General features: G+C 33.6%; 1 long non-coding RNA gene across 1 annotated transcript; it reads right to left on the bottom strand.

Annotated features, from left to right (window-relative positions):
• Positions 1–5874: 5874 nt before the first annotated feature.
• LOC145245710 (uncharacterized) lies at positions 5875–10079 on the bottom strand. The gene is made up of 2 exons (XR_013863023.1): positions 9989–10079; positions 5875–6069 (listed from the first exon to the last, which is right to left on the bottom strand). It is a non-coding gene; the product is annotated as an uncharacterized LOC145245710 (long non-coding RNA).
• Positions 10080–25894: the final 15815 nt, after the last annotated feature.

Here is a 25894-nt window from a genome sequence, read left to right as displayed (position 1 = left end):
TGTATAAGCGCCCATTTTATTTATTATTTTATGTAAAAAATAATTGAGTAAAATACAATTTTTTTATCTGACACTATTTGCTGCATCCTTCGTGCCGCCTATTTCTCTGCATCACTGGAAGCGTGAATACTACACTTTAATCTCATCCAAAAATGACAAGAATGAAAAATAAAAATATGTTAAAATAATGTCAATATAAGGGAGATAATTGTGAAAACTGGATCACAAAACATACATTTGCTGAATATCGCTTAATTTATAAAGTAATGCCAATGAAAGGGAGGTAATTCAGAAAAAATATAACGTATTTGTCTACCGTTAAAATACTTTATTTTAAGCTAATTCAACTTTACACAATTTTGTCTACCGTTTCAACTTTACACAATTGACATGTCTTTATAAACTGCTTATACGTGTGTGACATCAGTCGCCATGTTAACTAATTTGCATATTTGTATAGCAAAAGGACATTTTTAAATTACATTTTATTTTTTATAGTTTATTTAGTTCTTTAATTGTTTAGGAATGTGTGGTTGGTTCGCTTGACTATAAATTAATTAGTAACTGGAGTGGAAAACAAACCCTCTTTCAAAACAACAATGGAAAGGTTTATTTCAACGGCAGAAAGTTGAACAGTTTCCAGGAGAGAAAAAAAGAAGACTAAAAAGTTAGCAGGGTAGCCAGCAGTTATCTTTAGCAAAGGTCATTTTATAAAAAAAAGGGGGGGGGTTATCATTCCCACTTACCTCCCTTTAATACACTAACAATCTAAAAATAGGGTCTGTCTAATTAACCAATCAGGGACCCCCGTTTATCGGGTTCGCTTATAGAACAATAGTCTCTTCCTTTTTTAACCACAGCTCGTCCATGAAGCAACAGGTAGGAAAATTCCTCTCCTAAAATTTTGTGCCTATACGAACATTACAAGAGCCGTCTAATTCTTTGGACGTAAAATAACTTTATAGTTGGACTTTCTCTAAAGCCGCAAACACAATAAGTTTTGCAAAACTTGTAAATTTTATTGTTTTAATAATTAATACAATTTTTTCTATATCCTGTTTTGTGTCGTTAGTGAATCCCTTTGTTTCAGTCTGCTCAAACGAACTTCGCGGCAATTTTCAGACTACAACCTCCATTTGCCAGTATTCGCTTTAATCTATGCTGGATATCCAATGGACAGATGGGAGGGACCATCATCATGTCAGATTCGGTTATGACCGGTCCAGTGGTGTGGGCTTGTTAGTTTAAACTAAACAGAAAAATACAAATAAAACACAATAGCCCAATTACCTTTACACATTTATTGTACATGACAAACATTTAAAGAACAACATAACATAGTGCAATGGAGACAGTTCAATAAGACTCACTGACTGGTGGAATAAGTCCTTAGAGCTCACCTCGTGGTGGAAAAAAGGTTCTCCTCTCTTGAGAGGGAAAATCCACATGTCTGCCCGTAACCAAAAGTAAAAGACATAAGGGGCATGTCCTCTAATTTTTAGTCCCCTACAGGCCAGAGAAGAGGTATATACACACACACACACACACACACACACACACACACGCACGCACACACACACACACGCACACACACGCACACACACATATATATATATATATATATATATATATATATACTCGGGTTTTTTTATATTCAAAAGTAATGGACTAATGAATTCAACGAGGTTGTTAGATAGTGCTCAATAAAAAGAGCTGATAATACTTGTTTATTGTTATATAAACATGCTCACATCCCGCTGCTACAAATAGCCACTTGTTTCAATCAAACAACAGATATCATCAGGCAGCGACTTGACTTTTCAAAAGTACAATGAATAATCTTCATTGAACTTTTGAATAGTCAAGTCGCTGCCTGATGATATCTGTTGTTTGATTGAAACAAGTGGCTATTTGTAGCAGCGGGATGTGAGCATGTTTATATAACAATAAACAAGTATTATATATATATATATATATATACATACATACATATCATGGCGGCACATGGAAACATTGTAAGGAAGTGTTCGCCTCATTGCGGCTGGTGTAAGCCTGATGAATCCTAGCGTGGATGAAACGCGGAATATTCTGTGTAACTTAATCGCCATATATATATATATATATATATATATATATATATATATATATATATATATATATATAACTACTTAATTTACTCACATAAAATTAGTATACGAAAGTATAAATTTATGCGTAAACTTTAAGTATTTACTTCAAAAGTGCTCAATACGTAGGTAGAGCTAGTTAGTAGGTTATAAAATATATATGGTGATTAAGCTACACTGAATATTTCACGTTTCATACACGCACATTTTTGTTTTGTTTTTATATATGCACATATGCGTATATAAAAATGACAAACAACCACAAAATTCGCGCATAAGCATAAAGAGTCCTAGAGTGGATGAAACGCAGAATATTCAGTGTAGCTTAATCGTCATATATATTTTATAACTTACTATATATATATATATATATATATATATATATATATATATATATATATATATATATATATATATATTTAAATGGGCTTTTCCGTAACCACAACCAAGGTAAATGTTTCTCGCATGCTTTTCCCGTTAGGGATTAACCCCCCTTCCCCGCCTTTTTTCTTCCTATTCAAAAAATGCTACATTGCCTAAAGTGTGTTTATTCATAAAGTCTGAAGAAATGATGTTTTTTTTTTTTAATTTTCAAATGATATAATACTTGAAACTGTCGAACTGGACATTGAAACAATTGTAACGTAAAATGAAATACACTTTTCGTTGCCATCAACACCTTGTCTTGAAGTCTTGATTTTGAACACACAGTATATTAATGCTCAATTATGAAATGTGATAATTTTGTAGCTTAATCCTTAAGTCAACCATTTGTGGCTTAAAACCTATTGGTATATGAAAATTTACTGAATTACACGAACTCAGTATATTACATATAAGCCTATATATATATATATATATATATATATATATATATATATATATATATATTAAGCGTTGAAAATGTATGAATAAATTGCTCGATCACAAGTATGAGAGATAAAGTCCAAATCAGTTAGTTAAAAGTTACGTATTTCAGAGACAAATCATGGTTTCATTTAGGTGGGTTGACCTTTTAAAGACTGTCCAAATCGAACCTTGCACAAGAATCCGTGGCACAATGGTTAGAGTACTTGAAAAAATCAATTGTAAAAAGTGATATTTTCCTGAAGGTTGAAGGTTCAATTCTCAGTGTGGGCGACTGAAAAATACAATTATGAATCATTGATTACCTCTATCCAGATATGGTTGACCAAACAAGAGCATTCTAACCCATGGAGTAAATAAAGGGTTGTGTCCGAAATTCTGTCCAAAATCCCGAGTTCGACGATGAGAACAGTAGTTTGAAGGATGCAAATAACATGAATTCCTTTTTTTTATCCAGAAACATTACTTATTAGACATTATGAGTCAAGGAAAAAATAAAGAAAGCAAGATAAGTGCTTCTACATTATAATAACGAAAACTATTTAATTCCAAGTAAAACGATTAGTACCTACGTAATCGTTTTGTTGCAAATAGTAAAATATCCAACAATTATGGAAAACGATATGGTAGAAAAATAATTATTAATGAGAAACTGTTTTGGAAAAAATCTACATGAAGAAATAAATTTTGTCCCACATTTTCAATTACGTTCATCACGTGACGTAATCAACAGAACTGAATTATCTCCCCTGTCAATTTATCTCTTTTTTTAAATAAGCGTAATATAATTTTGCTTCCCTTTACAGATTTCTTTTTTCATTAATAATTATTTTTCTAACTTATCGCTTTTAGTAATTTTTGTATCTGTTACTACTTGAGACCTGTCATAATCATACACCACTTCTCCCTGTCCTCTCACCTCTCGTCTTTTTATAAAGTCTTTTTAGGGCTGCTAATTTATTGATATGAAAATTATTGCTTGTCAAACTACAATTTATTTGTCTGTTCAATAAGGGAAGTATGAGAGTTTAAAACAAAGAAACTCTTTACGTCGTGGCATTTCGAAGCCTAATGCTTTTTGTCAGATAACGAAAAAGAGCTTGGTTACATATAAATATATTTACCACATCAAGCATACGTTACATTAGCTTAAAATAGATTAAAAAATAAAATAAAACATGGAGAGTAGAAAATTTAAAAAATAAATAAATAAAACATGAACGAAAATTTAAAAAAATGAAGAGTAAGGTAGATAATAGTACTGCTGTGGAAGCTTAGAGAAAGCAGGGGGAGGGAGAGAATAATATAAGAGAATATATATATATATATATATATATATATATATATATATATATATATATATATATATATATATATAGTAATTTATAAAATATATATGGCGATTAAGCTACACTGAATATTCTGTGTTTCATCCACTTATAGGATTCGTCAAGCTTATGCGCGAATTCTGTGGTTGCTTCTTGTTTTTATATATGTTGAGGATTTCTGGTTAGCCAATCAGCTTTCTAGTATCCACCGCGCCCCTTCCTATCAGCCAATGGGCATGCATTTTATCGAACAAAGGATCTGTTTTAGAGCTAGGTTAGTGGTTTAAGGTAGATCTTTTCCCTCATTTTATATATATATATATATATATATATATATATATATATATATAAATATACCTATGTGTACACACATACATGCACATATATATGCATATATATATACATATATGTGTGATCGTTTATGTATATTCATGTTTGTTTAATTTATTTATTTGTTTGTTTTCTATTGTTATTGTTAGTTTTAAAGCTATTTTGTATCGCTATCCTAGAGTAAGTTTTATTTTGTTTGCTATTTCTCGTCTATAGTTTAATAGATTTTGAGGTTCTTTAAAGTACAGGATAGAAAATTTTTCATGGAGGCATAATTTACATGGGTCGTCTAAATGTCTGCATGTGGTAGCTTGTCTCATTATTTTCCATTCGACTACCGGCGAATGTCCGCTTTCTTTGAGTTCCCAGTATTTATTCGCTAGTGTTGTTTTTATTGAATTTATGTGAGTAAATGAAGTAGTTATATATATATGTGTGTGTGTGTGTGTGTGTGTGTGTGTGTGTGTGTGTGTGTGTGTGTGTGTGTGTGTGTGCATAGATCTTCATATAATGATTAGATCACTCTGACTGACGTTAAAAGCATTTAAAAAGAATAAATATTTAAATTTCAACTATATCTCTCGCGGTTGACGGTAGCCGAATGGTTCGGGTCCTTGCTCATGAAGCCAGACATGACTTCTATTGCCTGGGTTCAGTTTATGTATATATATTTTAGTTATCAGATATTTTAATATTTTATTCTAATATTTTTTATATTAAAATGTTTAAATATTTGATAACTAAAATTAATAGTATAACTAAAAGTACGTCCTGTCAAAACATCGGAAGCGAGAGTAAAGGGGAAAGAACTGTCTCTTCGCCGCTTTGCAAAGCGAAATGTAAAGTGCAAAAATAAGCAAAGGTTAAAAAAAAAAAAAACAATACACCTTTACAAATAAATAATAACAATAATGGCGCCAAAAATAAAGTCCGCACAAAATTTATAAATTAAAAATAAACTAAGACAAATATACAAAATGTATGGCGATTTTTTCAATTTTGACCCATTTTTAATCCCTTTAAAACTTTTTTCACCGGTTAAAGACCCATAAAAAATGGTCCATAAAACTCCAATTCATTTGAGACCCCTAGCACCGCTCTGCGACTTTTAGTTTCGGAAGAGATAGAGTTTGAAAATATGAAGACAGACAGACAGACATATAGTTTTTATATATTAGATTAATAACGACAGAAATTTTTTTTTTATGTGAAATAGCCTTTTATTCAATTCATATTACATTTCAAAAATAATTATAGTTTATTCAATTCCTATATTTCATTAACAAATAGTTGATCAAAATCATTGTCTAAACTAAATTAAAGTATATCTTATATATAACCTCTTTGTCAAGATGTTCGGTTATGCAGGCTTTTTGGGATTGGAGATCCAAGTTGATGAAATTCTTTTCAACCGCGCACTACAAAAAAAAAAAAAAGAAGAAACAAAGAGAGAAAAATGAATACACTTAAAGACTTAAATCTGATTCTAATCAACAATAAACTAAAGCAGTAAACACAACGCAGACACATAATGAAAATGGAAAAATGGAAACTACTGAACAAAGTTCAGAAGAAAGTCGCCAACCTAGTAGGTCCTGAACTTTCATCTAAGCTTCAACCTCTGTACCATCGACGAAATGTTGCATCTGACTGTTTTACACGTATTCTTATGGTGAATGTTCAAACTACAAGCCCTTGTACCCCTTCGACCTAAATACACCCGACAAACCCGACAAGCAGCAAAGTCCCACCCCTAAACAATAGAGATCCCTAGATGTAAGAAAGCATTATACTCTAGCAGTTTCTTTCCCAGAACTGCTGGACTTTGGAATTCTCTTCCTGGTTCTTCCTGCTTCCCCAACTGTACTGACATGCAGAAGTTCAAGTGTGTAATGTGAACAGATATCTTGCTGCTCAACTCCCTACATCTCTGATAGTAGCCCCCTACATCAAAGTGGCACTGTGCCTTGTTTGGGATGAAAATGGAATATATATATATATGTATATATATATATATATATATATATATATATATATATTTAGTAATGTGATTATATCGAGCTTATTATATATCTAAATTACAACGAGCACTTTTTCTTTCCCTGTATTTTAATTAAACTAGTAATTTTACTATTACATTAAAATACACTATGCTCTTTAGACTATTGTTCTAATCTCTTTTAAATTTATATATATATATGTGTGTGTGTGTGTGTGTGTGTGTGTGTGTGTGTGTGTGTGTGTGTGTGTGTGTGTGTGTGTGTGTGTGTAGAATAAAAATTCATGATGTTGACCACCTTATAATTTATTCCTTTAATTCGGTTTACATATACAATTCTTGACAGCATCTGTTTCGTAGCACAAAATCAATCACTTAATTATTATATCAATCAGTGAATCTATTATGCCCTTCATCAGAAGAAATAGCAACAATCAATCCATCAAAAGGAATTGAAATGTTATTTAACATGGTAAAAATCTGAAAATTGGAAGAGAAGCTGCAGTTACCTTTATATTTTTCCATTACGCCATATTGAATCTTTATCAAACAAAGTCATTAAACCCAACTATTCGTACTAACAATTTTAATTAATTTATGAATCTTCTACCAAAATGTTTTATTTAATAATTGGTAAATTTATTAATTCTAATTTGTGTATACATACTTATGAAAATAATATCAACAAATTATAAAATGTTATACATGTTTGTATATACGAAACTAAACTGAGCTACTATATATATATATATATATATATATATATATATATATATATATATTGTATTGATTCAATGAATTTTTGAAGTGCTTGATTTTTATATCAAAGATTTTTATTATTCTAAGCAAGACAAAGAATACTTTAGAAAATTAATCTCCTTAACCTATAGGGTTTCGATGTCTACCATCTCTTCAGAGGAGAGAAAATATTAGCAAATATTTATAAAGGTATGTACCCTATTTGCTAAAGTTAGTGAGACATGGAAAGTCAAAGTCAAAATAATGTATATGTGACTTGTCATTTATTAAAAAAGTTTTCGTTACGTTTACGGAATTTGAACCACAGCATATTCCCCTGCACTCCTATTCTACCATTGAATCAAAGTTTAACATAGGGTTATTTCCAAAACATTTCAACCGAACAATCAGGAGAAAATATTAGCAAATGTTTATAAAGGTATGTAATCAGTGAGAAATGGAAAATCAAAGTCAAAATAATTAATCAGAAGTCCTGTAGCAAGAGGATTTGAAGCAAAGGATATGAAAATTGTAGATCCAGATTGCGTGAGAAAATCCATGGTGAAGGTTCTTTAAAGCAGTTGGGTAATATAAGGTTCAAGTTGTATATTGGGTAATTGGCGGATTACTATTTTGGCGAGGTTTGGAGGTCACATTTTCTTGAACCGTATGCAAAAGAAACCATAGGATCAACATCGTCTATCTATTCGCTGTAAGAATTTATGTGGTTGTCGTTGTATATTTCTGCAATTAGTCAACTGTGCCGAAAAATTCCTTATCTTATGCTTCAAGGCATATTACTTGTACTTGATTGTTGGGGCGCCTATGTTTTTATAAACCGACATATAAGAAACCTCTGAATCATATTATCACTAAATATGTGTGTAGACGGTTTTGCAATTATTTCAGGATTGGTTGCTTGTTCAATGAACGTTCAAAAACAGAAACATAATTAACTTTTGCACTGCTCAAAAAAAGAACATCAATTTTCAAGTCTTATAAAATTCTTTGCAGCTAATTAAAACAAGGTGTTCGTCTGAGCTCAATTCTCTAGTCCCCCTCGCCAATTTTTCTCAAAAAACACCCGACTAGCTGAAACCACCGTCAATAATTTCCCCCCCTCCCTATCTGTGCCTAAATCAAAACGTAGATACCATGAACAAAGCTTCTTTCTTAGAACTGCACGCCTGTGGAACTCTGTTCCACTTGCCTGTTTCCCTCCCGACTTTAACCTGGATGTCTTCAAGTCCAACACAAACAAATTCCTGATGAACCGCCCCCCCCTAAGTAATGACACCTTACCAATTCTCCAATACTATTGCTACACTATCCCTTTGATTATTGTACACACAATAACCCTTATCCCTGAGTGGCCATTGGGCCTTGATAAGTGGTGAACTCCATGTAAAAAAAAAAGAAGTTTACATGCAGAGTTTGAACCTACAAACCACGTCATGCAAAAAAAAATGTTTTAAACACGAGATCAAGTAACCCACAGTAGAATTTTCACGGCCCTTTTTTCTATCCTAGTTGCTAAGCGATGACATGGAAAAATGGCTTTACCGATGATCGATAAAGTAGAATAACAGAGTTTCGATTATTGATTATCGGTACTTATCGGGGATATTCTGAGACAAAACTTAACTAAGATCAATCCCAAACTTATACACTGAAGTTCTGTAAATTTTAAAGAAAACATGTTCAGCCGTTTCGGAGTATATAAAGAACGAACGCATATACACACACAGAGACAAAGTCGCATTTAGATCTGTATATTGTTTTTCACTCAACGATACAACTTCTGAGTTTGATATAAATATTCTCGGGGTTGACAAAACGCATCAGAAGATCAGAGGTTTTCATTTCTTGAAACCTTGTGTCACACACAAGATGTAAAACTAAGTAAAAAAAATTTTATAGGTAAATAAAAGTGTGTCTCATATCAGCTTTGCTGTTCTCAACTTGTACTCTACATACGTATATTTTATACCCAGGTGTATATTTTATACCCAGGTGTATATTTTACACCCAGGTGTAATGTTCTGACTCAATTAGTTTCCCATCCCTTCACTGTAGAGGTCTTAGATGTCAGAATATCTTCTATAGTATCATTATCCCTTAGTTAGGGTATTTTTGTTATTTGAGTGATTTTGTTTTGTACATATAGGAATTTCCCATACTCCGAGTTCACATGGTAAGCGTTGAGTGTACTTGATGTTAAGTGTACTCGATTTTCTGTTTGACTCAAAATTGTGTGTGCCGACGTGGCGCAGCCGCTAGCTGTAAGTATAATTTCGATGAATTTTGTGTACTCATTCTTGGCTAAGATGACCATACGATCTTCTTTCCTATCCTCTACTTAACAGCGGGTGACTTTGTCCACTATAAGATTGGTTAGATAACATTCGAGATCACATGAGAGGCAGGGATGACGTTCGAAAAGCAATAACGAGAGAATGCGGAAATAAATGTTATACAACAAAAAAAACGAGTTGACGTTCTTTTCTATCCTTTGTCTGCGACTGGGACTACAACGTGTTGGCACCCAAGCAACGTTACAGCTTTAAAATTGTTTCGCAAAAAAAGACAAAAATACTTACCTTTTCCACAGCGTCTGCCGGTGTAACCTGGCGCACATTTGCATACTCTTCTTCTTCCCACAAACCTACATTTACCATTGTTCTTGCAATGATCGGGATCGCACCCTAAAAGAGTCAGCAGATGGAGGTGGTAGTTTATATCATCGTTTATCAAACTTATTTAGAAATCGTATTGTATTGAATTTGAATATAACGAGAATCGTATTATAATACTGCACGAAAATATAGTGGCTGTTTTAATAACGACTAGGGGAGGGCACCCGGCTTTGCCCGGTCGTAAAATACGCTTAAATATGTTATTTTAATTTGTCTAGAGTTAATACATTATAATAGAGTCGTAATTTCAAAAGTAAAATAAAAAACGTATTTAAGTGCCATCAGCTAGAATCGAAACCAAAAGCAAAACTGTAGTATTCAAAGCTGGTGACGTTACCACTGTACCAACGTGACATGCATTTGAACTGATTAAAAATAAACTAAGATAAAATATAACGATTTTTTTTCAATTTTCACTTGTTTTTGACTCCTTGTGATCAATGCATTTCATGCAATAAAGTTTTGTCTGTCATGTTCTAGAAATACTTGTATTACATGCAATATAAGTTTAATTAAATACGTACATTTTCCGCAACGTCTGCCAAAGAAATTTACTGGACAATCGCATTTTTTTCTCCATCTGTTTTTTCTTTTCACGTATTTGCATGTACCACCATTCATGCAGAAAATTGAATTGCATGCTGAAACAATCAAGTTGATTATTTTTATTATATATTTTTAGAAGTACTTAATAAATAACACTCTGAAACAATCAAGTTGATTATTAAGTTTATAATTTTCATGCTATTTTTATGATTATTTTTTTATTGCACCCTGGAGCAATCCAGTTTATAATTTCACTATATATATTTCATAATAACTTTTAAAATTACACACTGAAACAATCCATTCTGTTCTTAGTTTTAGTGTTATTTGCAAAACGTTTCGTCGATGTAACAGCCGGCCATCTTCAAGTGTATCTTGTCGAATTTGGGAATCAGGAGTTTTTCGAGCATTGTGCAAATAACTCTCAAAATAAGAACAATATTCCGAATAATCCAAATACAACACAGAGTTATAAGATAAGATCACTTATTCTCATAGATTCTGATACGAAATCTACCCTAAAGTGTAATCCAATATAATAAAATGCAAGCCGAGTTTAATTTTTTAAAAAATCATTTGTTGTTAAATTGCTATTACTCTCAAATATCTGTTAAGCCGGACATTAACTTTTTGTTGTGGCATGAAAACGTTACTACGTTTCATTATATTGAAAACTAAAGGGGGTACCCGGCGTTGCCCGGTTGTTTGGAGGTGTGTATGTGTGTAAGGGGGGAGAGTTAAAGTAAAGAATAAGCGAAGTGATAAGCCTGTTTGAATATTAAAAAAAAACGATGTTGAACTTCTTTAAAAAATCGGGAAAACGAAAACAAAAAAAAACAAAAAAAAACAAAAAACAAAAAACAAAAACAACAAAACAAAAAAAAAGCGAAAAAAGTAAAACTTCTTTAAAAAAGAAATCGAAAAAAAAAAGCATAAATCAGATGGACGTGTTCATAAATGATGGACGTGTTCATAAATGATGGACGTGTTCATAAATGATGGACGTGTTCATAAATGATGGACGTGTTCATAAATGATAGACGTGTCCATAAATGATAGACGTGTTCATAAATGATAGACGTGTTCATAAATGATGGACGTGTTCATAAATGATGGACGTGTTCATAAATGATAGACGTGTTCATAAACGATGGACGTGTTACTAAACGATGGACGTGTTTCTAAATAATGGACGTGTCCATAAATGATAGACGTGTTCATAAATGATGGACATGTTCATAAATGATGGACGTGTTCATAAACGATGGACGTGTTCATAAATAATGGACGTGTTCATAAATGATGGACGTGTTCATAAATCCGATGGACGTGTTCATAAATGATGGACGTGTTCATAAATGATGGACGTGTTCATAAATCAGATGGACGTGTTCATAAACGATGGACGTGTTCATAAATGATGGACGTATCCATAAATGATGGACGTAATCATAAATGATGGACGTGTTCATAAATAATGGACGTGTCCATAAATGATGGACGTGTTCATAAATGATGGACGTGTTCATAAATCAGATGGACGTGTTCATAAACGATGGACGTGTTCATAAATGATGGACGTGTCCATAAATGATGGACGTGTTCATAAATGATGGACGTGTTCATAAATGATGGACGTGTTCATAAACGATGTACGTGTTCATAAATGATGGACGTGTTCATAAATGATAGACGTGTTCATAAACGATGGACGTGTTCATAAATGGTGGACGTGTTCATAAATGATGGACGTGTTCATAAATGATGGACGTGTTCATAAATGATTGACGTGTTCACAAATTATGGACGTGTTCATAAATGATAGACGTGTCCATAAATGATGGACGTGTTCATAAACGATGGACGTGTTCATAAATGATGGACGTGTGCATAAATGATAGACGTGTTCATAAATGATGGACGTGTTCATAAATGATGGACGTATCCATAAATGATGGACGTGTTCATAAACGATGGACGTGTTCATAACTGATGGACGTGTCCATAAATGATAGACGTGTTCATAAATGATGGACGTGTTCATAAATGATGGACGTGTTAATAAACGATGGACTTGTTCATAAATCATGGACGTATTCATAAATGATAGACGTGTTCATAAACGATGGACGTGTTCATAAATGATGGACGTGTCCATAAATGATGGACGTGTTCATAAATGATGGACGTGTTCATAAACGATGGACGTGTCCATAAATGATGGACGTGTTCATAAATGATGGACGTGTTCATAAATGATGGACGTGTTCATAAACTATATACGTGTTCATAAATGATAGACGTGTTCATAAATGATAGACATGTTCATAAACGATGGACGTGTTCATTAATGGTGGACGTGTTCATAAATGATGGACGTGTTCATAAATGAGTGACGTGTTCATAAATGATAGACGTGTTCATAAACGATGGACGTGTTCATTAATGGTGGACGTGTTCATAAACGATGGACGTGTTCATAAATGATGGACGTTTTCATAAATGATGGACGCGTTCATAAATTATGGACGTGTTCATAAACGATGGACGTGTTCATAAATGATGGACGTGTTCATAAATGATGGACGTGTTCATAAATCAGATGGACGTGTTCATAAATGATAGACGTGTCCATAAATGATGGACGTGTTCATAAATGATTGACGTGTTCATAAATGATGGACGTTTTCATAAATGATGGACGTGTTCATAAATGATAGACGTGTTCATAAATGATGGACGTGTTCATAAATGATGGACGTGTTCATAAATGATGGGCGTGTTCATAAACGATGGACGTGTTCATAAATCAGATGGACGTGTTCATAAATGATAGACGTGTCAATAAATGATGGACGTGTTCATAAATGATGGACGTGTTCATAAATGAAGGACGTGTTCATAAATCAGATGGACGTGTTCATAAATGATAGACGTGTCCATAAATTATGGACGTGTCCATAAACGATGGACGTGTTAATAAATGATGGACGTGTTCATAAATTTTGGACGTGTTCATAAACGATGGACGTGTTTATAAATGATGGACGTGTTCATAAATCATGGACGTGTTCATAAATCAGATGGACGTGTTCATAAATGATAGACGTGTCCATAAATGATGGACGTGTTCATAAATGATGGACGTGTTCATAAATGATGGACGTGTTCATAAATGATGGACGTTTTCATAAATGATGGACGTGTTCATAAATGATAGACGTGTTCATAAATGATGGACGTGTTCATAAATGATGGACGTGTTCATAAATGATAGACGTATCCATAAATGATGGACGTGTTCATAAACGATGGACGTGTTCATAAATGATGGACGTGTCCATAAATGATGGACGTGTTCATAAATGATAGACGTGTTCATAAATGATGGACGTGTTCATAAATGATAGACGTGTCCATAAATGATGGACGTGTTCATAAACGATGGGCGTGTCCATAAATGATGGACGTCTTCATAAATGACGGACGTGTTCATAAATCAGATGGATGTGTTCATAAATGATGGACGTGTTCATAAATCAGATGGACGTGTTCATAAATGATGGACGTGTTCATAAATGATGGACGTGTTCATAAATGATGGACGTGTTCATAAATCAGATGGACGTGGTCATAAATGATGGACGTGTTCGGAAAAACAAAAGCAAAAAAAACACCGCGAAAAGCGGACAAAAAATCATAAATAACCCTTTGATTCGTTAAAATTATCTTCCAGTATTTTAAGCAACTACGAAGAAACCCCAAGTGTTAAGTGTTGGCGGGGGAAGGAGGAATTTATTAGAGAGAAAAGGTTTTACCACTTCCATTGATTGTAACCGAATTTGGCTGGGAACTCTCAGCAGAAAAAATATAGAAATCTACGATTATCGAGGAAGTGGAGAAGTAATATGCCTATAACACACTTCAGATATTGTGCTGCAGTTTGTGCATATTACATTTGCATGGAATGTCTTGATTTCTAATCCTATTAAGGTCAAAATCAGAGGGGGAAAATGAGTTCATTATATATATATATATAAAATGAACTCATTTCATATATATATATATATATATATATATATATATATAATGAAGTCATTATATATATATATATAGAGAGAGAGAGAGAGAGAGAGAGAGAGAAATGAAAAGGAACAAACCGTATTATGCGTTCATCAACGTTTCGTCTTTATTTCGAGACTTCCTCTGGATGAATCTCAAACTACAGACGAAACGTTGATGAACACATAATACGGTTTGTTCCTTTTTATTTCTCCATTTTGTCGGAATACTATCTCTATTATTCTCATTATATATATATATATATATATATATATATATATATATATATATATATATATATATATATATATATATATATATATGTTTGAGCTGAGAAGATTTATTTGTCGACTTGCTTAAAAGTTGCTGTTTGACAGGCACTTTTATTTGCGTACCTAACGTAATAAATCGATTCTATATTTTATATCCGTTTATTATTTTTCACTGTACAATATATATATATATATATATATATATATATATATATATATATATATATATATATATATATATATACAACATATTCTTTATTTCTGTTGAATAATAGTGGCAGGCAATGGGAATTCTATGAACAAAACTTCCAGGCAACACTAGAATAGAATTATTATTATTATTATGATTTTATTATTATTTTTATTATTATTATTATTTTTTTTATTATTTTTATAATTATTTTTATTATTATTTATGATTTTATTATTATTTTTATTATTATTATTATTTTTATTATTTTTATAATTATTTTTATTATTATTTATTATTATTATTATTATTTATTATTATTTTTTTTATTATTTTATTATTATTTTTATTATTTTTATTATTATTATTTTTATTATTTTTATTATTATTATTTTTATTATTATTATTATTATTATTAGTAGTAGTAGTAGTAGTAGTAGTAGTAGTAGTAGTAGTAGTAGTAGTAGTAGTATAAATTGTAAACTTCTCAGTAACTTGGGACAGGAACATAAGAAGGAGAACGAGAAGTGGAGCAATTATGCTCCATTGGCCTCATAGTTTCAGTGTGCAATTTTAAGTTGTTTATATATATATATATATATATATATATATATGCGATTTCAAAAATAAAAAGCTATATTCATATGAGTTGAGTGTATTAGTTGAATCGATACCAAAATAAAAATTTATGAAAAAAAAAAAAAATAAACATCCGTCCGCCACTCGTAGAGGGCTCAAACGTTTGTTTGTAAACAAACCGCGAGCTTCGCATTTTTTCAGCTAAATTAAGTAGCGAGTAAGATAATTTACGATAGTGCTCTACCCAAGAGGAGGGCTTTATAAAATATATTTTAGTCATCGACATACAGACCTGTTTCGTTGTTTCACAACTCATCAGTGCCGCTAGACTAACACCTCTCCCAAGCCGAAGATCGAACCTAGAACCGTCGTGATGACAGTCGGCAGTTCTACCCCCTGACTACGAAATCGGTGGCCGAAATTAAACTGTCCGAATGTCTATTTAAATAAACATCCGTCTGCCACTCTTAGAGGGCTCAAACGTTTGTTTGTAAACAAACCGCGAGCTTCGCATTTTTTCAGCTAAATTAAGTAGCGAGTAAGATAATTTACGATAGTGCTCTACCCAAGAGGGGGGACAACTTGAGTTCTTTCAGCCATCATTGAAACCGAAACCAAAACTCATGAAAAATTCTTGATAAAATTATTTATAACAAGAAATAGAAGAACATAACAATAAACATTAAATTAAACTCACATTAAACCGTATTTGTAGTTGTGAACAAAAAGATCAATGAATGCAAATTATTGATGTGGCTTGTCCAAAAAACATCAACTTAACGGGCAAGAAGAAAGAGAACATACAGAACTATCAGAAACTGAGAGCGGAGATTGCTAAATTGTGGAATAAGAAAATTCCATCATGCCAATAATCATAGATGCACTTGGCTTAATTCCAGATGATGTCAAAAAAACAGTTGAACTCCTTGAGAATAATGTACAACATCACTGTACCCCAGAAGTCGGTTCTGCTTGGCAAACATCATTCACCAGGTGCTTTTTTTTTTTTTTTTTTTTTTACATTTTCATCCCAAACAAGGCACATTGCCACTTTGGTATAGAGGGCTACTATTAGGGGTAACATCTACTGGGGTACTATTTGGGGATTTGGGCATCAAGATGTCGTTTCACATTGCACTTGAACTTCTGCACGTCAGTACAGTTGGTGAAGCAGGGACCTGGAATGGAATTCCAAAGTCTAGTGGTTCTGGGGAAGAAACTACTGGAGTAGAAAGATCTTTTACATCTAGGGATCTCTACTGTGTGGGGGTGAGATTTAACTGCCTGTCGGATTTGTCGAGGGTGTTTACGTAGTGGGGGCACAAGTGCTTGCAGTTCGTCAGAGCATTCACCATTAAAATACTTGCAGAACAGGCAGAGTGATGCAACGATGGGACATAGGCTGAAGCTTAGATGCCAGTTCAGGGCCTATCAGATTGGCGATTCTCTTTTGAACCTTGTCTAGGAGCGAGAGACTAGCAGCAGATGCACCAGCCCAAATATGATAGCAATACTCCATACATGGGCGAATGGTGGCCTTATAGAGGTACACGATACTTTCAGGTGTTAGTAATTTTCTAGCACGGTAGAGAGAGCCTACATTCTTTGCAGCGGCCCTGGCAATGCTTTCAATGTAATTGTTCCAACTCATGTTTCCTGTTAACGTTAGGCCAAGAAGTTTGAAAGATGTACTCTCAGATAAAGTGTCGTTGGCCATTGCTATTGGTGGTAGAGAAAGTTTCTTGTAGTTATTGAAGGAAACGTGTTTAGTCTTGGCGGCATTGAACGTGACCATTCATTTTTCCCCATTCCACTACAGATTGGAGGTCTTCCTCTAGTGTTTCTGCCATTTCTTTAGACATGTGTTCATTTGTTTTTCCTGTCGTGCCTGTTATAGAGTGTGGTGTCATCAGCATATATACCCATTTCAGACGCAATTTTGTCAGGGAGGTCATTTATGAATATTAGGAATAACAGAGTTCCAAGGATAGACCCTTGGGGCACTCTTGCATTTATATCATATTGTTTAGATGTACGACCGTCGAGGATAACCTGGATTTTTCTCTTATCTATGAAGGATTTAATTATGTTAAGTATTCTACCAGTGATACTGTATGATCTAATTTTCCTGAGGAGACCCTCATGACATACCCTGTCAAAAGCCTTAGATATATCTAGAGCTACTGCTCTGCCCTCCCCGGCTTTGTCCAGTGAATGGTATATACGTTCAGAGATTACAGTTAGGATGTCTGATGTGGAACAGGCTTGCCTAAATCCATATTGTTGGTCGGTCAGAAGTTTAGTATCTGTAAGGTGGTGGACTAGAGCCTTGTTAATTATGGACTCAAATATTTTGGAAAAAAGTGGGAGGAGGCTAATAGGGCGATAATTTAATGGGTCCGTTCTTTCGCCAGAAGTCTTGAATACTGGTACCACAGAAGAGGCATTTGTTGTAGAGTTTAGAGAGAACTGGAGCTACTTCAGCTGAGCACTTTTTTAATAGCACAGCCAGGATGAGATCGGGTCCACATGCTTTTGAAGTGTCAAGGTTTTTTATGATAGCATGCACCTGAGCAGGGGTGATTTTCACATTGTCTAGTGTGGCGTCTGTCCGCATAGCAAAGTCAGGTAGGGGGTGGTTGAGAGAGTCCAGTGTGGAGTTGGAGGCAAACTGACTGGCAAGCATGTTAGCCTTCTCGGTTGCTGAGCAAACAACCTCGTGATTGTTGGTTAGTGGGGTAATTGTTGATTGCCCATTATTTACTACACTGTTGTAGATTTTCCAGAAGTCACAAGTTCCTAATTTTGAGCTTCGGTGCGTTTTTTAGTGGTTTCTCTTTTACTATGTTCATTATCTTTGGTGTTTCGAACGAAAAAAAAAACTAACTGCGAAGTTAATAAACATAATAATGATACTTACATTTTTCGCAACGTTCTCCGCTGTAAATTCCAATACAGTTGCATTTTCTTTTCATCGCACCATTTTCCTCGACGTATGTGCATTCACCACCATTTTTGCAATGCGTTGGATCGCACCCTAAAATAGTCAGTATACTGATGTTATAGTTTCTTTTATACTAGTGCAAATATATTGCGAAAATATATTACATATTAACTTGAATTTAAAACTAATATGATCCATAGTGATAGACTGTGAATGATTTTAGTATCAATTTACAACTAGACTTTTTAGACCGTCAAAACGGAAAAAAGTTATAGCCCCTTTACTTAGAATAAGTGTTTTCTGTCAAATGGATGATAGACAATTGGTTAATTTTGTGCTCATTTTTTCATGAAATACAAATCAACGTCAATCCTTTTCTATGCGTTGCACGGATACCATTATACTTATTTCACCGCATCTTATAACAAAGGTCCATACAAAATTTCAGCTACAGGGTGGTCAAAAAGTCAGGTAACATGTTAAAGGTAGAAAAAACAATATGATCTATTATAATCTCTATTCGTTTAATATTATTTGTTTAAATATTTGAGTGTAATATATAAACTTACCCCTCCTGATTTCTGGCTTTGGGGCTATGTAAAGGATAGCGTTTATGGCAAGAAGCCTGATACAATAGCGTCTTTAAAGTTATTTATTGAAGAGGAGATTGCGCGGATATCAGCTGACATGATTACACGTGTTACACAATCAGTGGTTAATCGCTTCCAGCGATTGATAGAGAGAAATGGACGACAATTAACAAAATAAACATATTTTATGTTTGTTTCATTTTATATTTCAATGTATGGTACTTAAATATACGTGTATTGCTAATATCGTTTTTCTTTAAAATGTTACCTGACTTTTTGACCACCCTGTCGATCGGCCCATATTTTCTAAGAAACAATGGAACAGACAGACAAACAAAATCATAATATAGATACATTATGCAATAATGTATCGAGACAAGTATATAAAGATAATGCTAGTTGGTAAATTTCAACGAAACTTTCATAGTGAAGTGAATTTTCCAAGTGGAAGACATAAGAGGTACGTCTCCTCACAGAAAGTCACTAATCTGACGTGGAAAATGAACAGGAAAGAGAAACAGAGAAAAAGAGAGATAGGACAATTGTGATTGTGGATAGTACTTCTCTCCAAGGGAGAGAATGGCTGTCGTAATTACTATCGTATTTATACACGCGTACATGTATATTCTGAAGTAAGAATTATACCCAAAGATATTTTGTAAAAACTTGCATTTCATTATTAAAAACGTTTTTATTTCAGAGTGTTCATTTTCCTTTAATAATTTTTCTTATTTACGACTTCATGCATTTCTTTAGCAAAGGAGTCACCGCTTATATAAGGCCCGAAGGCCACTCAAGGATAAAGGTTAATGAATGTAAGATGGTAGTGTAGTAATTGTTAATAGTGTAAATTGGGTAGAATTTGATTATTAAAGCGGATGGTTCAACAGGAACTTGTTTACATTGGACTTGAAGTCTATCATACTGCAGTCTACCGGGAAGCATGCCAGCGGAACAGTGTTCCACAGACTGATAATTCTAGGAAAGAAGCAGTGTTCATGGAATCTCCATTTAGACACAGCTAAAAAGTGTGTGAAACTGTAGATAATGGTCGTAGCTAATCGAGTGTTTTGTGAAAGTTTGGAAAGGGGGCATAGATTGAAGCTCAGACGAGCACTTGCTATGAAAATAACGATAGAGTAAAGACAGGCCGCAGCATCTCTTTTGTGTGAAAGAGGTCGCATGCAAGAGAAATAGCCGAATTTATCTATAATATTTTTCTTTGTGTTTGTTCCACTTATTCTCAGAAACTATCGGACCGATCTGGCTAAAATTTTGTATCGACCTTGGTTATGCTAATGTGTGGGCAAACTAAGTATTATGCCATCCGCATTTGCCAAACTTATAGAAAAAAGTAAATTCATTGAAACTTACACTTAAAAATTACAATGTATTCTATTCCTAAATAGTTACCCATCCAAATACTTACTCAGCCGATTGTTGTTTAACTCCTGTGAGCAAAGTAAAATTAGCATTTTACGCTGATATAGCCATATACATGCGATAAATAACAACAAAAGCTGGATGGTTTTTTTTTATAGATTTAGTTGTACCAAAATAATGAACAGGTACATGTCTGACCATAGCAATTGCATCATTTTCTTTTACAGCTGGCCACATGGACCCACCTCAAGTGACCAAGTCGTTCAGAATCTCCATCATTTAAATCCATGGGATCACCATCATTAACATTAATATGATTGTCGTCATGGTGATACAGAACAATAAAATTATCGCCCTAGAAAAGACGACTTGATTCGATTTCCGTTGGGTGAAAACCAGTTTTTTTTTTTTTGTTGCAGACCATCTGCGAGTTGGCCAGGTGTGTACAGATCATAAGAGTGATAGGAGCCTTCTATCATGTCTGAAAGTGAAACAATGTTCAACGAGCGAAGTCGGAGATGCGTCGCTGTACAACTCATGCTCTCTATGATCCAAATTATGACATGACCATTGCGAGCATCCGCAAAATTCAAATCCGGATAATTCAACACTTGAGGGTGCAATGAAGATTCCAGCCACGGTTATGGTCTTTCGTGTGCTTTCAAGTGAAGGCCACCACATGCCGCCTCACATTTTTGAAGTGGGCTAGAAAGTCAACACCAAACCGTACCTGGATGTGCTGATGCAATCAAGTGGCCACTGCCAAACTCTGGTTGTGGTAGCAGGACTCAGCGCCAGCCCACAAGTATAAAGAGACCAGGGCTCAGCTTTAGAAGGAGTGCTACGACTTTGTGCCCTTCCCTTAACCCCACCCCCATCCTTCTCGGACCTGAACCTGCTGAACTACTTTGTTTGGTCATACATCGAGAACACCCACAACACCAAAGCTAGTCTCATTGCCATCATCTGCCGAGTATTCACTGAGCTCCCACCAACGCTTGTATAAAAGGCATGCTCCATGTCCCAGCGCCATACCGAGATGCTGATTACATTGAATAGATGTCAGCTCTACTACATAATCAAGTTACCTGAACTGAGTTTTTTCAATAAAAGTTTTAAAATAAAGCTTTCGCTTCTTTAAGGCGACAATGTTATCATTCCACACTGTACTATGCCTCTCTAGACAATATTCAATAGACTATTTAATTCATTTTACTATGTAATTCCCAAGCATGATCATTAAAATAACAGCAATCCGGTCTTGATTTTCAAAGGATTCCTATAGTAAAGCAATTATTAGTGTACTAGCAAGACCCGTGGAAATTCCACGGAATGAGAAATATATTTAATCAACAAATAAAGCTGATATTTTTCTGTATATTTATCAAGAAGTTACTTCCCTTATGCCGACTCATTTTGTATAAAGGATAGCTGTAGCTGCGTGTGTGTGCATGTCCATAAGGAAGTAAGAAAAGGTTGGGGAGAAGGCGAGGGAAAACGGAGAAGTAGGACAGAGATAAAGATGGGGAAACAACTAGCAATAGTATCAGATAAACGAAAAGACTTACACAATTCGCATCGGTCTCCAAAGTAATTTTCTGGACAGTTGCATTGTCTTACTATGCTGTCATTTTTTTTCACAAAACTGCATACACCAACCTTTCCACAATATTCTGGAGTGCAAGCTAAAAAAATGAAGTCAATGCACCGATATTATGTTTCGGAATTTTTTAGATGAGGATTAATAATTTTTAATATTCAGATTATATAGCCTACTGTTCTCACCTTGATTGCTATTCTCGCAATGATTAGGCCCATATAACCTCTGACCGTCTTGTAGTTTGTATTATTCTGTCAGTTACTGACACAGCTGCACCCAGGCTGTCCACTTCCTACAGAGGTTCAGTCCACTAGACGATTGAGGTTGAGACTAGTGTAGCCTGGTGTTGGTGGCGGGTCAGGTATCTTTTCCAGCCAGATGTTCAGTTGTTTCTTGAAAGTGTCGAGGGACACTCTCCTTATATTTCTTATTGCAGCTGGAACACAGTTGAATGTTCTTGTGCCATTGTAGGTGAAGCTGTAGTGGATGAGAGACTTGATACTCTTCGTAGTCCCAGGTGTGGTTCTTATATAGGACAGCCTTCCTCGCCGCTGGTTGGTTATTTCTACTTTTGAATGCGCCCCTGTCATATCAAAGAAGCTGCTGTTGACTTTATATGCCAGGCTTTTCTGCTTGTGTGGTAATAAAACTTCTCAAATGCACGTGTGATGTTAGATTGTATAAGGTTTTAACTTTAATAAAAATCGTTTGTTCCTCCTTTAATCGGGCTTTTTCGATTATCAATACTTATCAAAGACATTCCGATACCAAACGCATCTAATAATATTGACAGTTACATAAATACATTTGTGTGAAATTTCATAAAAATCGGTCAAACCGTTTTGAAGTATATAATGAACAAATTTACATACATACACACAAAGTTTCTTATATATATATATATATATATATATATATATATATATATATATATATATATATATATATATATATAAAGGAGATTAGAACAACAGTCTAAAGAGCAGAGTGTATTTTAATGTAATAGTAAAATTACTAATTTAATTAAAATACAGGAAAGAAAAAGTGCTCGTTGTAATTTAGATATATAATAAGCTCGATAGGTAAATATCCTAGAGCTAATTTAATATTCAGTAATGTGATTGATAATTTAAAATTCAAATTAGAATTAAATTAAAAATCCGTTTCACAAGAAGGAACAACAACTAAATCAATAATTTGTACGATCGTTTCGGAAAACAATGTTTTTATTGTGGTAGACATTAAGCCACGGACAATAATATTTACATATAGTATTTTTAACAAACAAAGTTTTCTCATCAGCAAAAAGTATTGGGAAGGGTTTTTAATATATGTAAAAGACACCATAAATAAACCTAGCATTAAAAGTAAGGCAGATGTATCTTTTAATTCTTTGCCTTTTGGAATCAGCAATTAAGGTCAAAGCATTCATATGGATGTTTATTGTAGCTTTTCAACTTATTTCATAAGTTGAAAAGCTACAATAAAAATTCATAAGAATTAAAAGATACATCTGCCTTACTTTTAATGCTAGGTTTATTTATGGTGTCTTTTACATATATTAAAAACCCTTCCCAATACTTTTGCTGGTGAGGAAACTTTGTTTGTTAAAAATAGTATATGTAAAAATTATTGTCCGTGGCTTAATGTCTACCACAATAAAAACATTGTTTTCCGAAACGATCGTACAAATTATTGATTTTGTTGTTGCTACTTCTTGTGAAACGGATCTTTAATTTAATTCTAATTTGAATTTTAAATTATCAATCACACTACTGAATATATATATATATATATATATATATATATATATATTGAGTAAAACGATTCGTAATTGTTTATTAAAAATCAGTTTCAAAAGGAAAAACAAACAAAATCAACTCGATTGTATGCATATATAAACTAACATAATAATTTAAAAAAACACATTTAACTACAAGTATGTTTAAAATAGGTTAAATTACTAGATCTCTACGCTTCCCACTAAAAAAAAGCACAAAGCACACACAAAGGAAGGAGTGAACCACAAGTCAACTGGGCCTTTATCCTGTAAGTGCGTGCTCATTGGCTGATTAGGAAGGGAGCGGTCGAAACTAGAAATCTGATTGGCTAACTGAAAACTCAATAGAATGTGCGTATATATAAAAAGGCGAAACAAACACAACTCTTCGCATAAGCCTGACAAATCAAAGTGTGGATGAAACTCGGAATATTCTGTGTAGCGTAATTGCCATATATATTTTTTATAAGTTACTATATATATATATATATATATATATATATATATATATATATATATATATATATTTGTAGTCATCGACATACAGTTCTGTTTCATTGTATCACAACACATCATTGCCGCTAGACTAGCACCTCTCCCAAGCTAAGGATCGAACCTTGAACTGTCATGTTGACAGTCGGGAGTTCTACCCCTCGACCACGGAAACGATGCCCACAAGTAATCTGTCCGAATGTCTTTTTAAACAAACATCCGTCCGCCACTTGTAAAGTGCTCAAACTGCTTGTTTTTAAACAAACCGCGAGCTTCGCATTTTTTCAGCCAAATTAAGTAGCTAATGAGATTACTCACAGTACTCACCTTAAAGAGGGGGGGGGCTTTAAATGATATTTTATATAGATATATATATATATATATACATAAATTTATGAACAATACATAAGGCCCAAGCAAAGCAGGACTGAACTGCTAGTCCAACATGAAACTGACATTTAGAAAGTCCAATAAAAATTATGTATAAAGTATATTATCGTGCTCGATTCCATGTAGAAAAATAAAAACAATGAAAGTACGTACCTATTTCACAATGTTCCCCAGCGTAATTCTTTGGGCATTTGCACTTTCTTCGCCATCGTCGACGTCCTATTTTTACGTAAGTACATTTACCACCATTCTGGCAAAAATTTGGATCACACCCTAAAATAGTTAACACATCGAGTTCATATAATGTTTCATAACTTTTAAGACAAGAGGACATGGCTAGAGAATTATATATATATATATATATATATATATATATATATATATATATATATAAGCGAGATAAGACACTGATAGAATTCAGATGAAAAATCCTGATAGATATTACTTGAAGTAATACTTTCAAGGAGATCCTAGCCGAAAAGGAAAAGCTCAATATTTAAGAATAGAGCAATATATAAGTTTCGTGGTAAAATTTTAAATTCAGAAAAAAAACATATAGAGACATATATTTGATTTAAGAATTTATTGCTTGACAAAAGAAATATATAGAAGGGGTTATATTAATTTCCTTAATCCATGGATTTTCAACAATGTCTCATATCATCAGAGGAAATGAAATGCAGTTAGCAAAATGTCCAGCTGCGAATGGACGCTATTTAGCTTTTCAGCACAATTATTGAAAATGTTTTTTGAGTGGTTGTGGATAATTATATGGAGAAAATTATACGAAAAGAGAAGTTGATACAACCTGGGTAATCCATTATCGGAAGAAGTCCAATGTCGGTCGGGGTTATAAATCCAGGTGGGCAGAAAATAGGCCCATGGGAGAAAGTGACATTCCCATATAGCGAAAACATACTGCTCCTTATTGATTGATTTTTTGAAAAGCATACCGGGCAGCCTTATTCGTTGTTGCGTTGAT

Source organism: Euprymna scolopes, chromosome 23 (genome assembly GCF_053919585.1).
Source record: "Euprymna scolopes isolate OS-2025 chromosome 23, ASM5391958v1, whole genome shotgun sequence".
NCBI classification, from domain to species: Eukaryota; Metazoa; Mollusca; class Cephalopoda; order Sepiida; family Sepiolidae; genus Euprymna; species Euprymna scolopes.
The sequence above is the reverse complement of the archived record's forward strand: the minus strand, read 5'-3'. Positions and strand labels throughout refer to the sequence as shown.